We start from the raw sequence: 8,247 nt of genomic DNA, 5'->3' as shown, positions 1-8,247 counted from the left end.
GAAGGGAAGGGAAGGGAAGGGAAGGGAAGGGAAGGGAAGGGAAGGGAAGGGAAAGGAAGGGAAGGGAAGGGAAGGCAGGTGAAAGAGGACATTCCTGGTAGGGACGGACAGAGTGTACCCTGTGCTGTTCAGAGTGTACCCTGCCCAGTTCCTGGCCCTCCCAGGGACCCACCCCAGGCCCTGGCACAAGGTGAGACACCCTTTCCCTGACCCCACAGCCAAAGGCCTGCTGGGGAGTGTTCCTGATGAGGGAGCATAAGGCAAGCCAAGGGCAAAGCACATGATAGGATGCCTCTCTCATCCCAGGTGGGATCTGTGTGGCATTCGTCAGGCACTCCTGGCTGCCCAAGATCAAAGGAAAGGAAAGAAATCAAATGGTTAAGTGATAGAAATCACAGTCCTCCATCAGTTTACCTATGTTCTGGTAAATTAGGAGAAAAAGGGAATCTTATCAGTAGCCTAATTTCCAGAAACCTATACTCAGTTTCCTGGACCCTGAACATCACCCTCCTCTCCATAGTTATACGGGGAACAAAGGCAAGAAGGAAATGGGAGACTGGGGCACCTGGGCGGCTCAGTCGGTTGAGCCTCCGACATCAGCTCAGGTCATGATCTCATGGTTCATGTGTTCAAGCCCCATGTCAGGCTCTGTGCTGACAGCTTGGAGCCTGGAGCCTGCTTCAGATTCTGCGTCTCCCTCTCTCTCTCTGTTCCTCCCCCGCTCTCACTCCATCTCTCTCTCTCTCTCTCTCAAAAATAAATATTAAAAACAATTTTTTTAAAGAAGGAAATGGGAGATAATTTCTTTATGATCTGTAGCCCATTGACAAATTCTTGAGGCAAATATGGAGTATAATATTTCTCCAGGAATTCCCTACTGTCTCTTGACCATAGGAAAATCCCTTTAGAAACTTCTCTTGACTTGATCTCCCCAACCCCATGGTATCTAACCAGTCTCTCTTCACAACCCCATGCAGCTCTTTCTGCCCTAGAATCTTGTCTCTGTGCTTTAATAAAATCACCTTTTGTGCACCAAAGATGTCTCAAGAATTGTTTCTTGGCTGTCAGGTTCAAAGTCCCACCATTCCCATCTTGAGTCAGCCCCTCCCCATCTCCATGCCTCATTGGTAGGGTGAACCCAGACCTCACCTGGCTCCTAAGGGACTTGGTCCCTCCTGTGGGCCCAGTGGACAGAATCCCCAAGCTGGGCATGCCGGCCATAAATGGGACAGCTTGACAGAGCAGAGCTCTGAGGCTCCAGTCCCAGTTCCATCCTGGGAGGACAATGGGGGACGTGCATCCTCACTATGTGAAAAGGGGTGAGGGGCTGGGGCCCCAAGGGGGGCTCTCCCTGCTGCTCTGGACACCGGGAACCTTGGGTCACAGTGAGTGCTAGGACTCAGCCTCATCCTTGAGAGGTCACTGGGAGGTCACCTGCCATCTCCGGCCATAGTCTTTGGCTGTGGAGCCCAGGGGCTCCCCAGAAGTGTTCTCGCCGTGGCTGATCCCAGCTTTGTCCTGGAGGGAAACAGTTTCCTCATGGGGGCTTGGCTGTCCATGGAGGTAGCGATGGGTCTCACGCCCTGGGCAGTGTCTCCTAGATGTCACCAAGAGGGCCAGCACTGACAGAATGCCTGACCTGAGGCTGTCCTGAGGGCTCACTGGCCTCAGATGACACTCCCGGGGATCTCAGGGGCTCTTCCACCTGCTACGGAGGAACCAGCTCCCCTAGCATGGCCTTTGGGTAGTGCGCCCCGAGGGAAGGGACTCCGGGGGTACTGAGGTGGTGAGTAGGGGATGGCTTCCACCTCCCTGAAGCCAGAAAGGCCCGCAAGGGATCCCTGCCCCCTCAGGCCTGTCAGGGTGATGAAGGCAGGAAGTGAGAATGAGCAAAGCTTTGGGGTATGATGTTGCCATCAAAGCCCAAGTGCCCTCGAAGGCACCAGTGGCCACCCCCCACCCTCGTCATCTCCACTTACAGTTCCATGAACTCCACCCCTGCTCCTCTCCTTGACCTTAGAAGGTATCTCTGAGTTTGCATGACTTCTAGATGTAGATGGCTAGAGCTCCAGAGAATTTTTTTTTTTTTAAGTTTAATTAGTAATTTCAAGAGAGATAGAGACAGCATAAGCCGGGGAGGGACAGAGAGAGAAGGAATCCCAAGCAGGCCCCCCACTGTCAGCACAGAGCCCGACGGGCAGCTCCATTTCACGACCATGAGATCATGACCTGAGCCGAAACCAAGAGGCAGATGCTTAACCAACTGTGCCACCCAGGCGCCTAACTAGGGGAGAGGCAGTGCTCTGGATCACCAAGGAGTCACTGGACAGAATATTCTAGACTTGAAATGTCATGAGGTAGAATGGCCAATGCTCCTTTGGTATTAATTCACACCTCTGCTCGCCAGGGTATGAACTAGGGAGGGGCTAGGGCCCGGTCTGCAGCCTGAGAAAACCAGGGCCAGGAGCAGGAAGGGACAAGGCCCAGCTCATGGGCCCCCGTTTGAAACCTGACTCTCCTAGGTGCTGCCCACCCGCTGCCAGTTTTCCCCTCTGTAAAGACAGCTGCAGACAAACCATAAGAGACTCTTAAATACAGAGAACAAACTGAGGGTTGCTGGCGGGGTGTCGGGCATTAAGGAGGGCCCTTGTTGGGATGAGCGCTGGGTATTATATGTAAGTGATAAATCACTAAATTCTATTCCCATATTATTACACTATATGTTAACTAACTTGGATTTAAATTTTAAAGAGAGAGACAGAGAGAGAGAGAGAGCTGCCCTGCAAATTCTGTGAGGTGTTGAAAAGAAAACCATAGGCCCAAAATGGATTCACTTATGTTAAGGGCCCCGTCTCTGCGAGCTAAGACCTAATACCTAATCTCACTGCAGTTTCGGTCCCCCTGCCCCCACCACGTAACCTTTAACTGGTTGGAATGGAATTTCCTGGTCAGCACAATGAAACTTACTGATAGACCCTTCCCGTTTCCGATAGGAGGGTAACCTTGCCTAAAACAATGGATTCTTTGATAATAATTTCCTTTTCTCTATTCCTTCTCTACCTTTAAAAAACCTTTCCTTTTCTGCAGCTCAACAAAGCTCCTCTCTCTCTATTTACTAGATGGGATGCTGCCTGACTCATGAATCATTCAATAAAACCAATTTGATGTTTCAAATTACTCAGGTGAATTTTTGTTGTTTAATGGAGGCCATGCACACACACACACACACACACACACACACACAGGGTGTCTCTACACAAGGCCATCTCGGAGTTTCTGATCAAACCCATTCTTCTCTCTGTGTTGGCTCCAGGCCTATCTCAGGCCCACTGGCCTTGTCTCTCTGTTCTCATCTCTGTGTGGTCTGGCCTCAGCTGACACCTGGCGATAGCCATCTTATCACCCCTTCCTCACCTAGCTGCCTCTGCCCTCCTCCACTGGCTCAGCCCAGGAGCCAAGGGAAGGGAGAAGAGTGAAGGGGATGAGGCCTGTCCACGGATTTGAGGCTTAGCAGTGTGTAGTATCTCAACCATACTTTGTGGGGGCCCAAGGACAGTCATGGTCATGGCCGGGCCAGAGATCAAGCCAAGCTATGGTCAATCCCAGCCAACGAGATGTGGGTACTGGGCTGGTTGGAGCTGGAGGGGAGGGGACCAGCTGGGGGTACCCATTGCATTTAGCCTTAGGAAGGGAAGAGTCCTGCAGGCTGGGCTGGGGATAAAGGTAGAGTTCTGCCTCCCCTCCTCAGAGTCCAACAGGGCTGTGGGGGGAGGGTCAGCTCAACATGCACACCCGCCTCATGTCAGTTGAGACTCAGCACTCAGAGGGCTGGCGGAGGACCACGGTGTGGACTCAGGCCAACTCCAAGGGCTCCAGGGTAGACAGGACCCTGAAGGCCACACTATTCACCCGTGTGAACCTATAACAAGCTACACAGAAGCCTTGGGGCCAAGCCCCTCCTGGGAGAGGCCAGGACTGGGCCTTCTAACCCAACCTCTGGGTCTCTACAGTATAGCAGAAACTTAAAAGGCATCCACACCTAGGTTTCTCTGTGGCAAGAAGCCAGGAGAACTCCAGCTGCTCCAGACCTTCCCCACCGTCTCTGGAAGGTGGTTCTCCCCACTCCACATACCCAAGAGGAGAGGCTCCAAGGGACTGCAAGTGGCCTGTCTTCCCATAGAGGTGCCCAGGCCCCACCCCTTGTCTAATCACCCAGGGGAGCAGCAAAATGCTCTCTGGCAGTTCCTGCACCTCAGGAATCCCGTCTAACCCCCCGGACTGGTTTCTAGAAGACTGTGAGCAATGTCCAGCCCAGCCCATGTTTGAGACACAAGCAGTCCTCTCTCCCCTGCTTGAAGGCTGGGCAGGCCATCCCCGGGGGAAGGGGACAACTGGACTTCTCAGAGCCCAGGACCACACCTGGAAGGAGCCTCCAAAGGAGATGCCCCCTAGAGGCCAGTCACAGCAGCAGCAGAAACTCTTGGTGTCCACCGATGAGCCCTCCTTGCTCACTGCAGGTCCAAACACACTGGAGGGGGAAGGCCTGCTCCTCCAGAGCCTTGGCTTGAGTTTCTAGTTTTCAGGAGTTTTCCAACTCCCACGCCTCACCTGTCATACTAGGGCTCACCAGGGGGCCTCAAGGATCTCCCGGCTCCTGCCCCTTCCACGGTTGGGGACCGTGCCTATGGAAAGGCTCTGAAAGGCAGTCCCTCCCTACCTCTCCCATAATACACCCACTGGGTTCCTCCCTCTGCAAAGGTCCTTTGGGCCCACAGGGCAGTGGGGAGCGGGCCCTGCCATACAAGGTCTGGGCCTTGTCAGTCTGGGCCTTAGGTACCTGACCCAAGCACGCCTCCTAGCTGGATACTCCTGCCTTTCACTCCGGGACCTGAACTCCCATGCAGGCTAGAGGGCCTATGAAGACCACAGTGGGGACTAGAGGCCACTGCCCTGGGCAGGGTCTGCGGTGGACATCCCAGTGCTTAGTTTATCAGGTCTGTGGCTGAGCCTCTCCCTCTGGGGAAGGGGGTCATGAGCAAGGTTGTGACAGGCAGTAAGGACAAGGCCAGACCCCCAAGAGAGAGCACGTCCAGCTTTAAAAGAAGGGGCTAACTTGGGATCAGTGGAGAGTGGGGTGAAGGGCCAGGAAGCTGGTGCAGGGGGTGGAAGAAATGCCGAGAACATGCACTGAATCCTCTGCAGAGGCCAGAGTACAGAGCACAGGTCTGGGTGCCTCCCTCTGGGCCCAGCATCCTTCAGGTCTTGGGTGGACACTGGCCTCCCACCAAGGCAGTGCAGCTGCAAGCATCCCTCCCTAATTGTTTAGCCGGGTCAGCCAGGACTGGAGTTTCCCATGGCTCCTCGCTTTCTGCCCATACCCCTTGGTCCCCATTTACAGGACTGAAAGCTTAAGTCATAACCAGCCCCCCCGCATTCATATGTTGGAACCTAATCTTCGGTATAGTATTTGGGAGTGGGGGGGAGGGCCTTTGGGAGGTAATTAGATAATAGGGGTGGAGCCCTTGGGAATGGGATTAGTGCCATTGTAAGAGACCCCAAAGAGCTTCCTTGCCTCTTCTGCCATGTGCACAGTGAGAAAGCGGTCATCTACGAACCAGGAATCAGCCCTCACCAGACACTGAATCTGCCAGTGCCTTGTGGCAAGGCCTTCCCAGCCTCCAGAACTGTGAGAAATAAATTTCAAAAAAATTTTCGAGGGGCACCTGGGTGGCTCAGTTGGTTAAGCATCCAACTTCAGCTCAGGTCATGATCTCACGGTTCATGAGCGAGTTAGAGTGAGCTCATGCCCCGCTCTGGGCTCCACCCTCTGCACTCTCTCTCCCTCTTCCTCTGCCCCTTGCTCACTCACACTCTCTCGCTCTCAAAAATAAATAAATAAATAAATTGACTTAAATAAATTTTTATTTGAGTAAAGCTGACACACAATGTTACATCAGTTTCATGTGTACAACACAGTGATTCAATGTCTCTATAAATCACCTTATGCCCTCAAGTGCAGCTACGATCTGTCACCAATCTGTCGCCATGCAAGATCGTGTACTCTAGTCCCTATGCTGCCCTTGAGAAATAAATTTCTGTTGTTTATGAGCCACCTCGTCTGTGGTATTCTGTTAGAGACTGAGATAGTCACCTCCCCATGCCACTGGATCTCCCTGTCCTGGGCCACCTTCCCTCCAACGCCCCTGGAGACGCATCTTGGGCCACCTCTTCCCCCACATCCTTTGGTCTCCTGTTTAGCCATACTCTTGACCTTCTCTCCAGAGCACCCTCTCCAAACAGTGAATTTCCTACTTTTAGGATCTTCTGGAGAGGATGCTTATTTCCCAATCATCAAATTACTGCAAAAAATCACCACGAACTTTTTAGGTTAAATTAACACATTCCAAAGGCCAGAATGGAAAATCAGAAGTTCACTGTGCTGGGGTGCCTGGGTGGCTCAGTAGGTTAAACGTGGACTCTTGGTTTCGGCTCAGGTCATGAGCTCACAGTTCAGTAATTCGAGCCCCACACTGGGCTCCGCTCTGATGGTGCAGAGCCTGCTTGGGATTCCCTCTCTTTGCCGCTTCGTTGCTCTCTCTCCCTCTCAAAATAAATAGTCTTAGAAAAGAAAAATTAAAAGTTCACTGTGCCAAATCAAGGCGTGGGCAAGGTCGCACTCCCTCTGGATGTTCCAGGCGGTTATTCCCCACCTCTTCCAGCTTCTGGTTGCTGCTGGCCTTTGTTGGCTTGCGGCCCCACTGATCCAACCTCTGCCTGTCTTCACGTCACCTTCTCCACTGTGTGCGTAATCTCACTCGCCTCTCTTCTGAGCCCACTCGTGATGACAGGTAGGGCCCACCCAGATAATCCGGGATGACCTCCTCCTGTCACAATCCCACCTCATTTAAAAGGTGGAACAACAAGAGGCAAAGAAGGAAGGAAAGAAAGTAGGAGAAGGAAAAGAAGGGAAAGGCCAATCATTAGCTTTGAATACCTGTCTTCTACTATTAAAACATCCGCGAGTTATGAGAATCATTTTCTTCTTCTCTTAGACATTTGAAAACCGAATGCACTCTGGGTCATATTATGAATCCGGGGTGGGAGGGCTCTGCGGTCCCTTCCATGCCCCCAGCGCGGCCCAGATTCCCCTTCCCAAGGAGGCAGCCCTGGGAAAGCGAAGGTCGCTTCAGCAGCCCGTCCGAGTCACCGGCTTCCCCGAAGCCGCCGTTCCCGCCTTCCGCGCCCGCCTCCGCCGGCCCGCCCAGGTCCCTGTCGGGGCCCCACATCGCGGGCTCCGGTGCCGCGGCGACCATCCAGCCGACAGCCGGTGGCGGGCGGAAAGTGGGGGCACCTGACATAACGCGGAGCGCGGAGAGCGAGATCAGGCGAAGGAACGCCACCGCACCGCCACGTCCGCGAAGCACCAGCCCCGCCCTGCTCCCGCCAGACTCCGCCCTTCACGCCCAGCGCTCTGTCCCGCCGCAGCCCAGCTCTCGCGCTTTCTCGCGCGAGCCAAGCTCTGTCCCCGCCCCGCCGTCAGACTCCGCCCCTCCCCGCCCACAACGTGACCCGCCTTTCGGATGGCAGCCTAATCTCCAAGCCCCGCCCCTCCCCCGGGTGCCGGGCGGGGCCATCCGGGGCTGCCCGCCGAGAAGCCTAGGTGGTGGGGGGCCGGACCCTCAGCTATGGCGAGCGAGCCCCGCAGAGGGGCAGAGACAGCCTCCACTCAGCCCCTCCGGCCGCTGGGGACCTACGGGTCAGTGAGCCGGCGCCTCCACAAGGGCGAAATCTGAGACACGTGGTTTCTAAGGCCCCTTACGTGTATGGAAGAATTTATGGTTCGGGACGCAGAAGAAACCGTGCAGCAGCGCGGGAGGGCAGAAAAAGCCAGAGTTGGGGCACCAAGTCCGGTCCGGCTGTTTCCGCGGCCCTCCTGGACCCAATGCTGTGACCCTTTTAATGACACTCTGAAGGGTTCCGTGTCTTTCGATTGGGTGCATGAGGTAGAAGTTAATAAACACATTCCGGAAGACCCTGGGATCCGAAGGCCACACGGCGAGTTCCTGCATTCGGCCCAGGGTCACCACCGAGACCAGTTATATCTCATGTTCAGAAGCCGGGCCTTTAGCGACTTCCATACATCCCAGGGTGTGTATAAGCGGCTCTGATGGGTGCGTGGAAACTGGGCGCCCGGGACGCAAGCCCATTCCCTCCAGAGTTGTCCTTCCCCGCTCGGCGTCACTGTCA

The sequence above is a fragment of the Panthera uncia genome, chromosome D4 (genome assembly GCF_023721935.1).
Source record: "Panthera uncia isolate 11264 chromosome D4, Puncia_PCG_1.0, whole genome shotgun sequence".
In the NCBI taxonomy this organism is placed as follows: Eukaryota; Metazoa; Chordata; class Mammalia; order Carnivora; family Felidae; genus Panthera; species Panthera uncia.
Note: the sequence above shows the minus strand (reverse complement) of the source record.